At 36.0% G+C, this 21520-nt stretch overlaps 1 long non-coding RNA gene across 1 annotated transcript in view; it reads right to left on the reverse strand.

Moving 5' to 3' along the window:
- Nucleotides 1–7133: 7133 nt before the first annotated feature.
- Nucleotides 7134–21520, reverse strand: part of LOC129657464 (uncharacterized) — a 45452-nt gene continuing 31065 nt past the window's right edge. The window contains exon 3 of the long non-coding RNA XR_008716744.1: nt 7134–8419. This is a non-coding gene — a long non-coding RNA (uncharacterized LOC129657464). The remainder of the gene's footprint in view (nt 8420–21520) is intronic.

The raw sequence follows: 21520 nt of genomic DNA on the forward strand, positions 1-21520 counted from the left end.
TAGGATCACATTATTTCAGAGAGTAGATTTTTGTATTTTCCCTGGTAAAACATATAGGGATTTTTCTCTTAATTCTGTACAAGATTATTTTTTTATGGTGGCAAAGAGTTATATAACCATACATTTTGGTTATGATGCATTGCAACAATTTTCTTTATGGGGGATATATAGGTTCTTTTTATTCTGGATGTAGGTTAAGTAGAAAATGCTTATATACAGACTTGTTTATAAGTAAGAGCATCTGGAAGTTCTGTAATTTAGTAGTTATATAAAGAAAATATATAATCCACAATGTTAGAGCATAAGTTTAAATATAGAATTGAACTATATTTGTCCACCATAGAGGACATATTATTCTTTTATTGAAGAAGGCAAAATTTAATTTGTTAAAAAATGTTCTGAACACGTTTCAGAACTAGAAAGCAATTTACAGTAAGATGCAAACTAAAGAACATGCTGTTCATTTTGTTTTTACATTATGTGATATATTTTTTTTTCAGGAATGGAAAAAAAATAGGGAATCCTGTTAGACTCACAGCCACAGTGAATTCACCATTGAATTTAGTAAGATAGGATGTGTGCTCAATTGCTCAGTCATGTCCAACTGTTTGTGATCCCAAGGACTGTAGCCCATCAGGCTCCTCTGTCCATGGGATTTCCCAGGCAAGAATACTGGATAGGTTGCCATTCAGCAGGTTCAATCCATAGGTCAGGAAGATCCTCTGGAGAAGGAAATGGCAACCCACTCCAGTATTCTTGCCTGGGAAATCCCATGGACAGAGGAGCCTGGTAGGCTACAGTTCATGGGGTCACAAAGGAGTTGGACACAAATTAGCAACTAAACAACAACAAACAGCTATATCAGGGTCTTTACCTAAAACAATCAGTGGCAATTGTTTAAATTTCTTCTGCCTGTTGTTCTTCAATCCGTAAATGGTGTCTAACTCTTTGCTATCCCATGGACTGCAGTGCACCAGGCCTCCCTGTCCTTTATGATCTCCCAGAGTTCGCTCAAACTTATGCCCATTGAGTCGGTGATGCCATTCAAATATCTCATCCTCTGTCATCCTCTTCTCAGCCTGCCTTCAATCTTTCCCAGCATCAGGGTCTTTTCCAATGAACCCTTCCCATCAGGTGGCCAAAGTATTGGAGCATCACCATCAGTCCTTCCAATGAGTATTCAAGACTGATTTCCTTTAGGATTGACTGGCTTGGTGTCCTTACAGTCCAGGGGACCCTCAAGAGTCATCTTCAATACCACAGTTTGAAAGCATCAATTTTTCAGCACTCAGCCTTCTTTATTGTCCAACTCTCACATCTGTATGTGACTACAGATGTGGAAAAACACACATCTTTGCTGGCAATGTCTCTGCTTTTTAATATGCTGCCTAGTTTTGTCATGGTTTTTCTTCCAAAGAGCAGGTGTCTTTTAATTTTGTGACTGCAGTCATTGTCTGCAGTAATTTTGGAGCCCAAGAATATAAAACCTGACACTGTTTCCATTTTTTCCCCATCTATTTTCCTGGGGTGGCAACAGTTGGGGACTAAAAAGGGGGTGACCAAAACTTAAAAATTAGAAACGGAGAATGAGATCAATAGGGGACTTTTAAAACCTTAATGTATTCCTAGAAACCAAGAAGATAATGCCCATATAAAGGCTTGTATTCATGCCAAATAAAAACAAAAGACTTAATCTCTCAGCTCTATCTGACCTTGAATCCCTGACAAGAAGGAAGTGAAAGAAAGCTAAGACAGAGTTATAAACTGCCTGCCTAAGCACTGAAAGCAAATATCAAAACAAACACAGTGCCCTTCTGCTAAGACTGGGAAACTTATTGGCTCAAAGCATTTATGAAAATCTCCTTCAAATTATTAGCTGAAAATGAAAGTAACCAAGCAGGGCATTCAGTGGCCACACAACACAAAGAATACAGACCTTATAGAATTAGTCCAGGAAAGACATAAAACAAATAGCAAGAAGAATAACAAAAAACAACAATCAGCAATAACACAAACTTTAGGGGAGGAGGTGATCTGCATCAGAGGATCCCCTATTATATTATCTAAAATGTGTAAGTTTTAATAAAGCAATATGAGACACAGAAAACAAACAAACAAAAAAGCATGACCCTTGCACGGGGTTGGGGGGGAGTGGGGGAATCAGTCAACAGAAAAATATTCCTGAGAAAGATCAGACATTGGGCTTAATATTCAAAGCTGATATAAATATGTTCAAAGAGCTAAAATAAACCATCTCTGCAGTTTTGTGGAAACAATGTCTCACCAAATAGGTATTAGTCTATTAAAGAGACTGTGGGAACAATGTCTCATGAAATAGATATTAATCAAGATAGAAACCATTAAAAAAGAAAAGAGAAATAAATCTTTAATTGAAAAGTATATATATGAAATACTCATTAGAGAGGATAAGCAACAGGCTGGATTGGATAGAAAAAGAAAATAGTGAACCTGAAGATAGGTCAATTAAGGTTATCCAATATGAGAAAACAAAGAAAAAATAAAGAAAAATAGACTCTCAGAATCTTGTGACACACCATTTAGCATATAAACATATGCTTAATTAGAGTCTCAAGAGAAGACAAAGGAGTAGAAAGAATATTTTAATAAATAACAGCATTTAAAAAAAACCCTCCAAATTTGATGAAAAACATTTATCTGCCCATCCAAATGCTCAATTAATTCTAAAATGGATGAACTAGAGAAATCCACTTCTAGACACATCATAGTGCAACTGATAAAAGCCAAAGACAAAAAGGATGATGAAAGTGGGAAGAGAAAAGCAACTCATCACATCTGAGGAATTCTCAATAAAGTTAACAGCTGACTCTTCACAGGATAATGGATGCCAGATGGCAGGAGGATGACATATTCAACGTGCTGAAAGAAAATGAATGTCAACCAAGAATCCTGTATTCAGCAAAACTATCTTTCAAAATCGAAGGAGAAATTAACACACACCCTAATAAATAAAAACAGAGATTTCATTGCTAAAAGACTTTCCTATAAGAAATATTAAATGAGCCCTTCAGGAAAAGCACTATGCAATAACTCAAATCAATGGGCAAAAAATAAGAACACTGGTGAAAATAACTGCACAGGTAAATATAAAAGACAATATAAATATATTTTTCTTGGTAATGCTTCATTTCTGTACAAAAAATAATTTTAAAACTATGAGGATGAACTCATATAAAACTGTTTATTTATATGAAAATAGGACATAAAGCTGAGGAATGGCACTAAATTGGGGCAAATTTTCTGTATATTGTATAAATTCAAGCTTTAATATAAACTAGATTGCTTTAGTTAAGATGTTAGTTGCAATCCGTAGGAGACCTACCAAGATGAAAACTAACAAATAAGAGTTAAATATCCTAGAAAATATCTATTTAGCAAAAGAAAGTAGTTTTTTTTTTTTAAAGGAATAACTGCAGCAAAAAGACAAGATATATAGACAACAAATAGTGAAAATGTCAGGCTCAACTTTCACCTTATCAGCAACTGCACTAAATATAAGTAGATTTACAAAATTGTCAAAATGACTATACTACCCAAGACAATATACAGATTCTGAACAATAAATATCAAATTACTAATGGCTTTTTTCACAAAACTAAAACAAAAAAAATTCTTAGAATTTGTATGGAAGCACAAAAGACCGTAAATAGCCAAAACAATCTTGTGAAAGAAAAACAGAGCTGGAGGAATCAGGCTCCTTGACTTCAGACTATACTACAAAGCTACAGTAATCGAGACAGTATGGCAATAGTAATATAGATCAACAGAACAGGATGGAAAACCCAAAAATAAACCCATTCACCTATTATCAATTAATCTATGACAGAGGAGGCAAGATTACACAATGTTGGAAAGACAGTCTCTTCAAAAAATAGTACTGGGATAACTGGACAGCCACATTAAAAAAAAATAAATTTAGATCACTCTTTAACCCTGAGATTGATCCCAGGTCTCCCACATTGTAGGCAGATGCTTTACCAGCTGAGCCAGCCGAGAAGACCCATTTTTTAACACCATATGCAAAAATAAGCTCAAAATGGATTATAGACCTAAATGTGAGACCAGACACTATAAAACTCTTAGAGGAAATCATAGGCAGAACACTCTCTGACATAAATCACAGCAATATCTTTTTGATCCATCTCCCTGACGAATGGAAATAAAAACAAAAAATTTAAAATGAAACCAACTTAAAAGCTTTTGCACAGCAAAGGAAACAATGAACAAAACAAAAAGACAACACACAGATTGGGAGAAAATATTTGCAAATAATGTGGTCGACAAGTATTAGTCTTCAAAATACATCAGAAAATTATTCTTAAGTGTATGTGAAATATGCACCAGGATAGACCATTTGATGGGCTTTAAAATAAGCCTCAATCAATTCTATATAATTTCAATTATATAAAGTATAATGGTCAGGCACATTAGAATTAAATGAGCTATCAATAAAGGAAAGAAATTTGCATATTACACAATATGTTGAAAAGAAACAATATGCTCTTAAAAAAACAAATGGCTCAAATTATAAGAGAAATTTGAAAATATTTTGTGATGAATAAACAGCACAAAATAAAAAAAAAAAACTTGAGATTCAGTTAAAGTAGTGTATAGAGAGTAATTTATAGATGTTATCCCCTGTATTACCAACTCAATGGACATGAATTTGAGCAAACTCCTAGAGGCAGTAAAGGAAAAGGAAGCCTGGTATGCTGCGGTTCTTGGGGTTGCAAAGAGTCAGACATGACTCAGCAACTGAACAATATCACCTGTATTGAAAAAGAAAGATCTCAAATGAAAACCTAAATTTTCACCTTAAGAAATAAAATGAAGATCAAAACTGAAAGAAGCAGAAAGAAAAATATAATAAATAGAGCAGAAGAAAAGGACATAGAACTAGAAAAACAAATAGAGAAAACCAACAAAATCAAAAGTTGTTTCTTTGGAAAGATTCAAACAAAATTAACAAAACTTTTTAGCTAGAATAATCAGGAAAGTAGAGACCAGACTCAAAGTCTGGTCAGAAAGAAAAAAAGAGAGACCACTATCTTCTTTACAGGATAAATAAAAGGATATAAGATAACACCACGAGAAAATACAAGTTACCATGTCTATATGTCAAAAAATGCAATAACTTGGATAAAATGGACACATTTCCAGGAAGAAAAAACCTACTGAAATTAACTCAAAAAATAAATTTAAAAATCTGAAAAGATGTATAAAAGTAAAGAGAGTTAATTGATAATCAAAAAACAAAGGAAATCCCACCCAAGATCAATATACTGGTTTATTCTAACACATATTTAAGGAAGAAATAACACCAAATCTTCAGAAATTCTAAAGTATAAAGGAGTTATTATTTCACAAATCATTTAATGAGTCCAGCATCAACCTACAACCAAACCAGGCAAAGACAGCACAAGAGAAAAATAATCATATATCCCTTATGAATATGGATGCAAACTACTCAGCTAAATACTAACAAATTGAGTCCAGCAACAACAAAAATAAACAAATAGCTGTACATTATGCCAAGGTTAAATTTAAATCAGTAAGAAGAGACTGATTCAAAATACAAAAACAATCCATTAATAACACCATATTACTTAGAAGACCAAAATCATGTAAGTACCTTAACAGATGTATTAATAGAAAATTATTTGGGAAAAAAAGCATCCTTTCATTGTAAACACACCTAACAGAGTAGAAGCAGAAAACAACTTTCTCAAACAATAATGCAAATCTATGAAAAATCTTCAGGTGATATCAGACATTATGGTTAAAACTTTACCTAAAATCAGGGAAAAGACAGGGATATACACTCACCCCTGGGCTTCCCAAGTGGCTCTAGTGGGAAGAACCCACCTGCTAATGTAGGAGACATAAGAGATGTGGGTTTGAATCCTGAGTCTGGAAGGTCCACTAGAAGAGCACATGGCAACCCGTTCCAGTATTCTTGCCTGGAGAATTTCATGGAAAGAAGAGCCTGGGGGGCTACAGTCCATAGAGTTGCAAAGAGTCGGGCACAACAAAAGTGACTTAGCATGCACACATACACTCACCCCTGGAGAAGGGAATGGCAGCCCACTCCAGTATTCTTGCCTGGAGAATCCCATGGACAGAGGGACCTGGAAGGCTACATAGTCCATGGGGTCACAAAGAGTCAGATATGACTTAGTGACAACACATACACTCACCCCACTTAATTTCAATCTTGTAATGAGGGTCCTAAGCTAGACATTAAAAAGAAAGCACCAAGATTGGAAAAGTTTAAGTAAAACCACCTCTATTTATAAATGACATATTTTTTTCTATTCATGCCTCCTCAGTCGTGTCTGACACATTGTGGCACCACAGACTGTAGCCCGCCAGACTCCTCTGTCCATGGGATATTTTTCAGGCAAGAATACAGGAGTGGATTGTCATTTCCTCCTCCAGGGATCTTCCCAACCCAGGGATCCAACCAGCATCTCCTGCATTGGCAGGCTAATTCTTTACCACTGAGCCACCTGAGAAGCCTGTTAGTTTTTCTTATAGAAAAATCATAAAGAATCCATTAAGAAAAATTACAGAGTGAATAAATTAGTTCAGCAAAGTTTTTGGTTACAAATTCAATAAACAAAAATCAATTGTATTTCTTTTTTTAATTAATTTCTTTTTTAACTGAAGGATAATTGCTTTACAGAATTTTGAGGCTTTCTATCAATCTTAAACATGAATCAGCCATAGTGTGTGTGTGTATATATATATATATATATATATATATATATATATATATATCCCCTCCCTCTTGAACCTCCCTAGAAATGAACAATCTGAAAATGAAATTAAAGAAACAATTCAATTTATAATAGCATCAACAAGAACTAAATAGGAATAAATTCAACAAACTGTAAACTTAAAACTATAAAATATGGTCAAAAGAAATTAAAGTGGTCCTAAGTACAAAGAAAAGCATCTCATATTCTTGGACTGAAAATTTGTCCATGGAGGAGGAAATGACAATCCACTCTCCAATTAACCTGCAAACTCAGCACAACTTTTCTCATTTAGCTCAGCTGCCTTTCTTTAGTAGATACTGAGAAGCTGCTCCTAAAATTCATATGAAAATACAAATGATGCAGAATAACCCAAACAGTCTTTGAAAAGAGAGTAAGGTTGTTGGATTCACATTTCCTGATTTCAAAAATTATTTAAAAACTCCATTAATCAAGACATGAGGTACTGGCATGTAGATAGATATGTAGATCAATGAAATAAAACTGAGAATACAAAAATAAGTTCTTACAGTATGGTCAACTGGTTCTTGACAAGTTATCAATAATATTTAGTGGGAAAGTAACAGCTGTTTCAACAAAAGATGTTGGGTCATCTAGATATCCACACACAAAGAATGAATTAAATTGAATCCACGCTTCACATCATGTACAAAATTTAATTCCAAATTAATCACAGACAAATATAAAAGCTTAAAATATAAAACTAAGAAAAATATAGGTATGAATCTTTGTGACCTGGGGTTAGGCAATGGTTTCTTTGGTATTATGGTAAAAGTACAATTAAAGAAAAAAATAAACTTTATTAATACCAAAAACATTCAATTCAAAGAAAATGAAATGATACAGAATGGGAGAAGATGTTTACAATAAATTATCTGACAATGATACTGTATGCACAACATATAAAGAACTCTTAGAACTCATTTGAAAAGGCAGCCCAATTAAAAATGTGCAAAATATTTGCATAGACACTTCTCCAAAGAAAATATACAAATGTCCAACAGCACATGAAAACATGCTTGATATAAGTAGTCATAAGGAAAATGCTAATCAAAACTATAATATGATGTCCCTTTATATAAGAATGACTAAAATAAAAAAATAAAAATAAAAACAAGCAACAAGTGTTGGTGAGGATGTGATGAATTAGAACACTCAGAAACTGCCAGTGGGAATGCAAAAATGTGAAGCACTTTTGAAAGCAATTTGGGAGTTCTTAAAAATGTTAAACACAGAGTCACAATTTCACTCAGCAGTATCAATCCTAGGTAAAAGCCCAAGAGACTTGAAATATATGTCTACACAAAAGCTTTTACACAAATGTCCATAACATCATTATACTTGATAGCCAAAAAGCAGAAACCATACAAATGTCTATCAACTAATGAATGAATAAACAAAAGTAATGTATTCACACAATGGAACATTATTTAGCCATAAAAATGAACAAAGTACCATCCATGCTACAACATGAATATCCCTTAACAATACTATGCTAAATGAAAGAAGCCAATCACAAAAGACTTCACATTATATAACTTCAAAGCATCCAGAATATACAAATCTATGTAGACAAAAAGCAGATTAGTGATTTTCAGGACCTGGGGGAAAGAAGAAAGAGGAAATGATCACAAATTGGTATGAGATTTCTTTTGGGGGTGATACAAATATTAAAAATTAGAATCAATATAGTGAAAATGAGTATACTACCCAAAGCAATCTATAGATTCAATGCAATCCCTATCAAGCTACCAACAGCATTCTTCACAGAGCTAGAACAAATAATTTCACAATTTGTATGGAAATACAAAAAACCTCGAATAGCCAAAGCGATCTTGAGAAAGAAGAATGGAACTGGAGGAATCAACCTACCTGACTTCAGGCTCTACTACAAAGCCACAGTTATCAAGACAGTATGGTACTGGCACAAAGACAGAAATATAGATCAATGGAACAAAATAGAAAGCCCAGAGATAAATCCACGCACATATGGACACCTTATCTTTGACAAAGGAAGCAAGAATTTACAATGGATTAAAGACAATCTCTTTAACAAGTGGTGCTGGGAAATCTGGTCAACCACTTGTAAAAGAATGAAACTAGAACACTTTCTAACACCATACACAAAAATAAACTCAAAATGGATTAAAGATCTAAACGTAAGACCAGAAACTATAAAACTCCTCAAGGAGAACATAGGCAAAACACTCTCTGACATACATCACAGCAGGATCCTCTATGACCCACCTCCCAGAATATTGGAAATAAAAGCAAAAATAAACAAATGGGACCTAATTAACCTTAAAAGCTTCTGCACATCAAAGGAAACTATTAGCAAGGTGAAAAGACAGCCTTCAGAATGGGAGAAGATAATAGCAAATGAAGCAACTGACAAACAACTAATCTCGAGACTATACAAGCAACTCCTACAGCTCAACTCCAGAAAAATAAATGACCCAATCAAAAAATGGGCCAAAGAACTAAACAGACATTTCTCCAAAGAAGACATACAGATGGCTAACAAACACATGAAAAGATGCTCAACATCACTCATTATCAGAGAAATGCAAATCAAAATCACTATGAGGTTCCATTTCACACCAGTCAGAATGGCTGAGATCCAAAAGTCTACAAGCAATAAATGCTGGAGAGGGTGTGGAGAAAAGGGAACCCTCTTACACTGTTGGTGGGAATGCAAACTAGTACAGCCACTATGGAGAACAGTGTGGAGATTCCTTAAAAAACTGGAAATAGACCTGCCTTATGATCCAGCAATCCCACTGCTGGGCATACACACTGAGGAAACCAGAAGGGAAAGAGACACGTGTACCCCAATGTTCATCGCAGCACTGTTTATAATAGCCAGGACATGGAAGCAACCTAGATGTCCATCAGCAGATGAATGGATAAGAAAGCAGTGGTACATATACACAATGGAGTATTACTCAGCCATTAAAAAGAATACATTTGAATCAGTCCTAATGAGGTGGATGAAACTGGAGCCTATTATACAGAGTGAAGTAAGCCAGAAAGAAAAACACCAATACAGTATACTAACGCATATATATGGAATTTAGAAAGATGGTAACAATAACCCTGTGTACGAGACAGCAAAAGAGACACTGATGTATAGAACAGTCTTATGGACTCTGCGAGAGAGGGAGAGGGTGGGAAGATTTGGGAGAATGGCATTGAAACATGTAAAATATCATGTATGAAACGAGTTGCCAGTCCAGGTTCAATGCACGATACCGGATGCTTGGGGCTGGTGCACTGGGACGACCCAGAGGGATGGAATGGGGAGGGAGGAGGGAGGAGGGTTCAGGATGGGGAACACATGTATACCTGTGGCGGATTCATTTTGATATTTGGCAAAACTAATACAGTTATGTAAAGTTTAAAAATAAAATAAAATTAAAAAAAAAAAAGAACTAACACCTAAAAATTAGTTAATGGTGATGATTGTACAAGTCTGTAAATATATTGAAGACCATCAAATGATCCACTTCACAATGGAGAATTTTATGCTATGTGAATTAAATCTTGATAAATCTGTTTGTATAAAAGAAAATATAATTGGGAACAAGAATTTTAAGACTAAAATTGGTGGTGAAGTACAGAATTAAGTCTTAATCTGTGTTCTCTATATCTATAAAGTAAGAAACTGTAAGAAAAACATGAAGAAAAATGGATACAGATGTGCTTTATAGAGCATGTGAAACTGTGATAAAGGGACAAAAGGGACTTGATTCTTCCAGGAAAATTATAAAAATGTCTCTAAAAATTGTTTACCCGACTCTTCCTTCCACCTTGTTGGCCCCAGGTATGTTCACTCCACTGTACATTCTAGCTGTACTTCTACAAGGCCAAGCCAAGAACCATAGGAAAAGTGGAAAGACATGCAAGATCACATTATGACTGTGATTGGCCCCTTTCACCATAAAAAGGATTTAAATTTTCACTTTATGACTGCATTTGTATAAAGAAAAATACATTACTATTATATATTAAAATATTTTTATAGAGTTAAAAGTTTGTTTCTTTTAATTTTAAAATAAATTTAAAAGATTCTTGTGGGCTCCTAAAAGTAGTGTGAGCCTTGGCACCATGCCTATTGGGTCTGTCGTGAAGACAGACGATCAAAGCATGGAATGGGAGCCTTAGCACAAAGTGTGCAGAACTGTGGGATGAAGGGATGTGACTGCAGGCATCAGAGGCATCTGCTATCATCCATCATGTGAATAAATATTTTCACTTAAGTCAAATATCATATCTTCTTAGAACACCTTTCATAGAAAATCATTTTTTAAATATTTGGCTTATGACTGTAAATCACCACCTATATTTATAACTGGGATAATATGTAATGGGATAAGGTTATATTACAAGACAAAACGATGCCTGATATTATTTTCTGACATTGTTTATCTGCTAGTCCTTGAAAATTGCATAGAAAGTAATTTTTTTTTTCTATCAAGGAGCATGAATCAATGCAATAAAAGAGACCACTGTAATAATGCTGATGTCAGAGGATAAGATAACACCCACCTGGTAGGCTCCTTCTGTGTTATATTAAGAGAAATGCACAATGTACACAGTGGTCATAGCTTGACCCAAGGTATAATTGAATCTGTGAAATAGTGAAGTGCTTTGTAATAGAGTTTTACTGTAATTGCTTTGTCGGGTTATCAATCTTTAGGGTTATGCTCTACCCGAAAGAGAGAAAGTTTGTCCTGCTGCTTGCAGGTATAGAGAACTGTGGAAGAACAAGTGCATGTCAGCTAAGGTGGCACAGACACAAGGGAGGCTGGAATACTGAACAGATCAAGGAAGAATCCTGATTCAGGCTAGTGCAGGCAGAGTAAGAAATGATCAAGTAAATGGTGTTGATGGGGTTTGGAAAGGGATTAAAAGGAGAACAGTAACTTAAAATGTTCATCCTGTGCAGAAAAATTTGGACTAAAAAGAAATGAACTTAAGATGTTTTTGTTAAATTTTCCACCAGTTGCTATCAAGTCACGAGACGCCTCTGAGAGTAAGAGAGGCAACCTCCTGAAAGTATTTATGGGTTTATAAAAAGAATAAAGTTTCCTTGGAGACATAGTTCTTTCAGGCCAGATCTAACTTGGTTGAAAGTACTTGAACATTAGGAAAATTTAACTGAATATCATCTGGCTCTTTTTCCTAAATGAACCAAAAATACTATAGATTAACAAATTTTAGATGAGAAAGGGGCTTTTGAGAATAATGAACCCTGCTTCCACATTTTAGACATTATTTCCACTAAGAAATATATTTTATAAAGACAACTATATGATGAATTTACATAATATAAATAGTTAAAATGTAATTTAACCTACCTTAGAAATAAAAAGTAAGCTTCTTTAAAATTGCATAGCCATTCACATTTAGAATCATTACAATTACTGTGGGAAGATCTTTAATTGTTCCCTTAACCATGAAGAGAATCATAACTTAAGAATAATCTAAAAATTATTCTTATAAAATTATTTTCAGTTTATACCAAAACTTCTATCTTTCACACTTTTAAATGTATTTTTAAGCTCAATATACTGTGTCCAAATCAGCTGTAGCAATTTTGTTAAACTTAATAATATTAAATAGGCAAGTGTATATTGATGTGTGTGTGTTGGTAAATACATGAATAAGCTTTTGCTTCCAGAATCCATTCCACATTTAGTTTTTCATTCAAAATGTATGACATACAGCTTATTGAAACAGATAATAACTTGGTTCTCCTAGGGCATGCCTGACTAACATGCCTGTTAGTCACTCAGTCATGTCCAACTCTTTGTGATCACATGGACTGGAGCCCACCAGGCTCCTCTGTCCATTGAATTCTCCAGGCAAGAATACTGGAGTGGGTTGGCATTCCCTTCTCCAGAGGATCTTCCTGACCCAGGGATCAAGCCTGGATCTCCTGCATTCCAGGCAGATTCCTTACCGACTGAGCCACCAAGAAAGCCCTTGGGTAGTGATTCTTAAAATCTACTATCAATGAGGATATTTTTCGTGCTTCTTAACAGTATAGATGCTTGGTTCAATTGGGGATATACTAGGAATCTATATTCTAATGAGCTCCCCAGTCTCTCTTAATCTCAGAAGAGGGAAGAATGTCATATATGATTATAGTTTAGGTTACATAGATAATGTCTACATGTATTGGGCAATATATCAGACTCTCGAATCTCTCTCCTGTATCTCTGAGAAAAGAAGCATAGAAAACTACATTTTAAGATTAAATCCCTAGCTGAGTTCCAGTTTAGATTCTGCCAAAGAAAGTCACTTTCAAAAGATTTTAGAGGTAGACGAAAACTAGAATTCCTTTTTATTCCATGATAACAATAATAAGGAAGCACACTGACTTTGGCTGGAAGCAAGATTATGCTTTGTCTTCCAGATATTCACCTATGAATTGATTAATTAGGTACTACAGGTTTCTGGAATTAGCAGTGCTGGTTTCCTGTAATTTCTGCAGCTTAAAAATTTCCTGACATTACTATGAGCTTTCTCTGACATTTCTTTCCCCCACCCTTCAAAGGCTATTGAAAGCACTCAGTTAAACTCTTTGTCTGAAATATCTTCCTGGGAAGACTTTGACATATATAGCCTGTGAATAAAATGAAGGTTAACTACATGCCTAAGTCCTAGTGATAAGTCCTGCTGACATTTAACCTATACCTAAATGTATGTAAAATTTTATCTCCACATGAAATCTTTTGCCTTTACTTATGGGCGTCCCTCTGGAACTTAATATACTCTATCCCAAGAGTACTCCTGCCCCTGCTGATAAGAAACTGTATTCTCGGTCACAAAAGATGTTCTTGTCACCATATCAGAGAATTCTCTCTAATATTTATTATTAGAATTCTCTTTAAAAATTCTCTACCGAGGTAGGAGTCTATGTACCTGCTCTTTTGAGTTGGAATACAAAATATTTATTATCTTGGTTGCAATGATATAAATGATGGTAAAATGAAATTTAACTAGACTATTATATCTTTTTTTCAAACTACAGAAAAAGATGGGGGCTTCTGAGTGTTACAGGAGAAGATATACATTTCTTTAATACAGTCAGTGTGGAATCCCAACTCTAACAAACCAGTGGTTTTCTAATATTACTAGGCATAAGAATCACCCAAAATTTGTATTAGAAATAAAGATAGAATGACAGAGCTCCATGGAGAAACAGATGGTTCCTGATTTAAATTTCCCTCAAAGAAAGAGTTACTGGCAACTATCCACAGATGAGACACCTTTGTGAAAATCCCAGCACTTGGGAGTGAGGTTAAAGCAACCTCCTGGATGACAAGAATTGTGAAAAACCACATTATAAGGGTGAGAAGATATTCCTTTAGACTGCCTCACTCTTCCCCTAGGCTGGTACAGAACCACACTAAGGACCTATAGTTTCTCCAGCGGAAAAAGGAAAGCCCAAGGCAGACATCCAACTTCTCCAGCATTACAGCTTCGAATAGGCCTTAGTTATTGCCTCCAGGGAATCAGCTAGAGACATAAAAGGGTGACAGGTTTCACAGCAACATGCATGCAGGTCTTGGCGAACTTCTTTCCTGCTGGCAGTAGTACCTGAGCAGAGGACCGGTGGCTATCTTTATCTACAGAGCCAAGCTGGTGACCCCACATGGCCACTAAGCTTAGTCAGCAGTTCTTCTGAGTTTTACTTATCAGAAGGTAGGCCATCCCAGCCTCAGAGCTCATTCTAGGGCCCTGCTTGGGCAAGGAAGCAAGTAACCAGCCCATATGTTTAGGGTTAGGAGGCCTGGCCAGAGATGCTAGGCAGCTATGAAGTATACCCTACAGCCTGCCAGAACAAGTAAGCAAGTCAGCAGGCCATCCCAACTGCTGTGAAAGGATGAAGAAGAGATTCCATCCTCAACTGTGCAGTTTAGTTCAGTCACTCAGTCGTATCCGACTCCTTGTAACCCCACGGAATGCAGCGCATGAGGCTCCCTGTCTATCACCAACGCCCGTAGTTTACACAAACTCATGTCCATTGAGTGATGGAATCCAAACTTCTCATCCTCCGTCGTCCCCTTCTCCTGAATTCAATCTTTCCCAGCATCAGGGTCTTTTCAAATGAGTCACCTCTTCACATCCAGGTGGCCAAAGTATTAGAGCTTCAGCTTCAGCATCAGTCCTTCCAATGAATATTCAGGACTAATTTCCTTTAGGATGGACTGGTTGGATCTCCTTGCAGTCCAAGGGACTCTCAAGAGTCTTCTCAAACACCACAATTCAAAAGCATCAATTCTTTGGCACTCAGCTTTCTTTATATTCCAAATCTCACATCCATACTAGACTACTGGAAAAACCATAGCCTTGACTAGAGAGGCCTTTGTTGGCAAAGTAATGTCTCTGCTTTTTAATATGCTGACTAGGATGGTCATAACTTTTCTTCCAAGAAATAAGCGTCTTTTAATTTCATGGCTGCAGTCACCATCTGCAGTGATTTGGGAGCCCCCAAAAATAAAGTCTGTCACTCTTTCACCATCTATTTGCTATGAAGTGATGGGACCAGATGCCATGTTCTTAGTTTTCTGAATGTTGAGCTTTAAACCAACTTTTTCACTCTCCTTTTTCACTTTCATCAAGAGGCTCTTTAGTTCTTCTTCACTTTCTGCCATAAAAGTGGTATCATCTGCATATCTGAGGTTATTGATATTTCTCCCAGCAATCTTGATTCCAGCTTGTGTTTCATCCAGCCCAGCATTTCACATGATATACTCTGCATATAAGTTAAATAAGCAGAGTGACAATATGCAGCCCTGATGTACTCCTTTCCCTATTTGGAACCAGTCTGTTGTTCCGTGTTCAGTTCTAATGGTTTTTTCCTGACCTGCTTACCGATTTCTCAAGAGGATGGTCAGGTGCTCTTTCAGAATTTTTCACAGTTTGTGGTGATCCACACACAGTCGTTGGCATAGCTGATAAAGCAGAAGTAGGTGTTTTTCTGGAACTCCCTTACTTTTTCAATGATCCAACAGATGTTGGCAATTTGATCTCTGGCTCCTCTGCCTTTTCTAAAACCAGCTTGAACATCTGGAAGTTCATGTTTCATGTACTGTTGAAGCCTGACTTGGAGAATTTTGAGCATTATTTTACTAGTGTGTGAGATGAGTGCAATTGTGTGGTAGTTTGAGTATTCTTTGGCATTGCCTTTCTTTTGGATTGAAATGAAAGCTGACCTTTTCTGGTCCTGTGGCCACAGCTGAGTTTTCCAAATTTCCTGCCATATAGAGTGAAGCACTTTCACAGCATCATCTTTTAGGATTTGAAATAGCTCAACTGGAATTCCATCACCTCCACTTGCTTTGTTCATAGTGATGCTTCCTAGGGACCACTTGACTTCACATTCCAGAATGTCTGTCTCTAGGTTGGTGATCACATCACCGTGGTCGTGAAGATCTTTTTTGTATAGTTATTCTGTGTAATCTTGCCATTTCTTAATATCTTCTGCTTCTGTTAGGTCCATACCATTTCTCTCCTTTATTGAGTCCATCTTTGTTTTTTTTGTTTGTTTGTTTGTTTGTTTTTTAAATTTTATTTTATTTTTAAACTTTACATAATTGTATTAGTTTTGCCAAACATCAAAATGAATCCGCCACAGGTATACATGTGCTCCCCATCCTGAACCCTCCTCCCCCCTCCCTCCCCATCCTATTGAGTCCATCTTTGTATGAAATGTTCCCTTGGTATCTCTAATATTCTTGAAGAGATCTCTAGTTTTTTTTTCCATTCTGTTGTTTTCCTCTATTTCTTTGCACTGATCACTGAGGAAGGCTTTCTTATCTCTCCTTGCTATTATTTGGAACTCTGCATTCAAATGGGTATATCTTTCCTTTTCTCTTTTGCTTTTCGCTTCTCTTCTTTTCACATATATTTGTAAGGCCTCCTCAGATGGCCATTTTGCTTTTTTGCATTTCTTTTTCTTGGGGATGGTCTGCTCCCTGTCTCCTTGTCAATTTCATGAACCTCCATCCATAGTTTCTTCCACTGTATCATCGTAAGGGATTTGATTTAGGTCATACCTGAATGGTCTAGTGGTTTTCCCTACTTTTCTTTAAGTCTGGATTTGGCAATATGGAGACCATGATATGAGCCATAGTCAGCTCCTGGTCTTTTTTTTTTTTTTTTGCTTACTGTGTAGAGCTTCTCGATCTTTGGCTGCAAAGAATATATTCATTCTGATTTCAGTATTGACCATCTGGTGATGTCCATGTGTAGAGTCTTCTCTTGTGTTGTGGAAAGAAGGTGTTTGCTATGACCAGTGCATTCTCTTGGCAAAACTTTATTAGCCTTTTCCCTGCTTCATTCTGTACTCCAAAGCCAAATTTGCTTGTTACTCCAGGTGTTTCTTCGGAGAGGGCAGGGGCACCCCACCTCAGTACTCTTGCCTGGAAAATCCCATGGATGGAGGAGCCTGGTAGGCTGCAGTCCATGGGGTCGCTAAGAGTTGGACACGACTGAGCGACTTCACTTTCACTTTTCACTTTCATGCATTGGAGAAGGAAATGGCAACCCACTCCAGCATTCTTACCTAGAGAATCCCAGGGACGGAGGAGCCTGATGGGCTGGCGTCTATGGGGTCACACAGAATTGGACACGACTGAAGTGAATTAGCAGCAGCAGCCAGGTGTTTCTTGACTTCCTACTTTTGCATTCCAGTCGTCTATAATGAAAAGGACTTCTTTTTTGGGTGTTCGTTCTAGAAGGTCTTGTAGGTCGTCATAGAACCATTCAACTTCAGCTTCTTCAGCATTACTATCAAATGTGCAGATACCAATGCGAATAAATGAAACCCTGAATCTGCCTGCAATATGGGAGACCCAGGTTCAGTCCCTGTGTCAGGAAGACCCCCTGAAGTAGGGCATGGCAACCCACTCCAGTATTCTTGCCTGGAGAATTCCATGGATCGAGGAGCCTGGCTGGCTACAGTCCATGGGGTCACAAAGAGTTGGACGCTACTGAGCAACTAAGACACCAAAGAAATACCTGCAGCCTCCATGTTCACTGCAGCAGTATTCACAATAGCTGAGACATGGAAATAACTGAAGTGCCCATTCATGAATGAATGAAAGAAATATATATATATATATAAATGGAATGTTGCTTACCCATGAAAAGAAGGATTCTGTCATTTGTGACAGCATGATCCACCTTGAGGCATTATGCTTAGTGAAACAGGTCAGACAGAGAAAGACAAATACTGAATGACCTCACTTATATGTGCAATCTTAAAAAAGCTGAAGTCAGAAACAAAGAGTAGATTCGTAGTTTCCAGGGATGGAGGGGAAAGGGGAGTTGGGGAGATGTTGATCAAAGTGCACAAACTTCTAGTTATGAGCTCTGGGGCTCTATAGTATAGCATGATGACTTTAGCTAACAATACTATATTGAATAATTGAAAGTTTCCAGGAAAGTAAATGTTAAATGTGCTCAGCACAACAATGTAATTATCTAAAGGATAATCTCTCCTTTAACCCAGATCAGTTACCCTGTAAGAACACAAATTCTGTGTTTAATTTGTCAACAAGTGGTTTATCCTGTGAAAATGTCCTCCAATGAATTATAGCCCCTAATATCAAGATTCCTTTGCAATGTGATGTCATTACTCTTCTCATCAGAAGGTGAAGTCTATTTCTCCAACATCTTCGGTACAGGCTGCCTTCCTCATTTGATTTAATTAACAATAGAATGTGCCCATTTTAGAGATTAGGAAGCAAAGGAAGTTAAGTATTTTGTCCAAGGTCACATAGCAAGGAAGCATTTAAGCCCTGGCAATCTAGATCCAAAGTTCATGCTCTAAATAAGCATATTATATTGTTATGTAGTAATATGTTGTATCTTACAACATATGTTATATGTTAACATAGTGAATCATTATATAAATCATCCGAACTAGATGATATAAGCTTCCCATAAGAAAAAAAGAAAAAGAAGATATACCAAAAGAAAAACAAGTCCCATTTTTCAAGTCTAATTCAAAGCAGCCTAGATGTCCATCAGCAGATGAATGGATAAGAAAGCTGTGGTACATATACACAATGGAGTATTACTCAGCCATTAAAAAGAATACATTTGAATCAGTTCTAATGAAGTGGATGAAACTGGAGCCAATTATACAGAGTGAAGTAAGCCAGAAAGAAAAACACCAGTACAGTATACTAATGCATATATATGGAATTTAGAAAGATGGTAACAATAACCCTGTATGCGAGACAGCAAAAGAGACACAGATTATAAAACAGTCTTTTGGACTCTATGGGAGAGGGAGAGGGTGGGGATGATTTGGGAGAATGGCATTGAAACATGTATAATATCATATATGAAACGAATTGCCAGTCCAGGTTTGATGCAGGATACAGGATGCTTGGGGCTGGTGCACTGGAATGACCCAGAGGGATGGTATGGGGAGGGAGGTGGGAGGGAGTTTCAGGATTGGGAACACGTGCACACCCATGGCAGATTCATGTTGATGTATGGCAAAACCTATACAATATTGTAAAGTAATTAGCCTCTAATTAAAATAAATAAATTTAAATTTTAAAAAAAGTTGTTAAAATATTATCACCACCATCATGTGAGGATGAGATTTTCAAAAGCTTTTATCATTGGTCTGTTATTATTCTCTATGGTAAGAAATTGTGGACTGTACAAACGGACTCCAATACTGATAACCAAATTGATAAAAATGAAGAATTAGCACAAGATAATCAAATGGATTGGAAGTCATCTAAGTACTACTAAGAAACCACTGGAAGAAATTTAATATATAAGACCTGAAGCAATGATAACAGGGGAAGGATAATGTAATAACTGTAGAAAAATGAAGCAGAGTTTTTGGGTTGTTTTTCAGTGAAAGTATGGTAAATACAAAGATTAAGAATAATAAGAAAAAAAGATTTACACTCAGAGAAGTTATTCCAGCCAGAGAATTTTATCCTGAATATGATTCTTAAAGCAAATATTTTTAGAGGCACATTATTATAAAATAACTTGATTTTATAATTATGGCTTGAAAATCTTTATCAAATATGCATGATGACTCTAAACAAGATGTAAAATAAGATCACTGTGTTGCAGAATCATGCAAAATATCACAAATATAATACTTGTAAAAACCAAATCTCTATCATATGCTACCATCTCTTTAATATTTGTTGACCAGTGATAGTGCATTTTGCTATACATATTCTATGCAAGGGTTTACATAAAGCACATGATATTTGGTCTCTGTATTAGTTTACCATTTACTGTGTGAAGAAAGATCAAACTTACAAATGTCACATATGTTTCAAGTGAGTCAGAGCATCACATCACTGAGATACACTCAAAAGGGATTTCTGAAGAATAATTATATCAATTATAATATCAACTATCAATTATAATTGATAGTTCTGGAGATACACCTTCTAGATTTCTTTATCCTAGCCATCATATATAATTTGAAAACAACAATCATCACTGAATATGTTTGACCAGGTACCAAATTAAGAATGAAAAAAAAAAATAATGCTTCCCAACATATATCTGGTGTTTTTAACTTTCATTTCTTACACTGATAAAAATAAAATTTGTAATAAAAAATCACATCAACTAAGACAATAGAAAGCACTGATTTCTTATGACTGTCAGTAGTGTGATCAGCTACTGACAAAGATCTTGAATGTCCAAATCCTTTCTTCTCTCTGGAATGTCATATTCTGCTGCTTGATAACAATAAGGAATAATATGACATGATTTAGATGAAGAGGAAAAAAAGAAAGAAAAAGGAGCAAAAAGCAGGTACCAGAGGCAATTTCTGATGAACAAACAAGTTCAGTTCAATCACAGTGAAAAATCAATGACATGAAAATGGACTGCTAAATCATGCTCTGGCCATTTCAGAATGTCTCCATCAACACTTGGAATTTCTATCCATTATCTCTATCTCCCAGGAAATCTCTCTCTTCCTCCCTGTTGACTTGGTGCTATAATACAGTATTTCAAAGTGTTTAAAGTTTTATGGTTCATGTTTCTACATTAGATCTGTATACGCTCTAGAAGACTTCTAAACAATCAAGCACTCTTCCCTTCTTTCAAAAAGAAAAAAAAAAGAAAAACAAAATTTCAAAGCCATTCCCAAATAACACCTGACTTCCTAACATTAAGCTGAGTACTCAATTCTGTGCGTGTGTGCTATGTCACTTCAGTCATGTCACTCTTTGGGACCCTATGGACTCTAGCCCACCAGGCTCCTCCTCTCCTCCAGGTAAGAATACTGGAGTGGGTTGCCATGCCCTCCTCCAGGGGATCTTTCTGGCCCAGGAATCAAACCTGTGTGTCTTCTGTTTCCTGCACTGGCAGGTGGGCTCTTTACCACTAGCACCACTCAACCTCAGATTCAAAAGCAGAATATTTTTATCTCTGAATTTAACCAAATATTTGCAACCACTTTTTGATCTATAGGTCACTTTGGTAGTCTTGTAAAGCCTGGCCTCCTTTTCATAATAATGTTTTAAAATGAATATAATGCATTAAATTAAACATAAAAATATATTGAAATATAGTTTTTAAAAACTTACATTATTTCCTTATTAATGACTAAAGTAATAAGTTCTAATAGTATACTCAATAATTACAATAATGAAGTGTTAACGAGCATGAACTACTGATCAAAA

This window comes from Bubalus kerabau, chromosome 7 (assembly GCF_029407905.1).
Source record: "Bubalus kerabau isolate K-KA32 ecotype Philippines breed swamp buffalo chromosome 7, PCC_UOA_SB_1v2, whole genome shotgun sequence".
Taxonomy (NCBI): domain Eukaryota; kingdom Metazoa; phylum Chordata; class Mammalia; order Artiodactyla; family Bovidae; genus Bubalus; species Bubalus kerabau.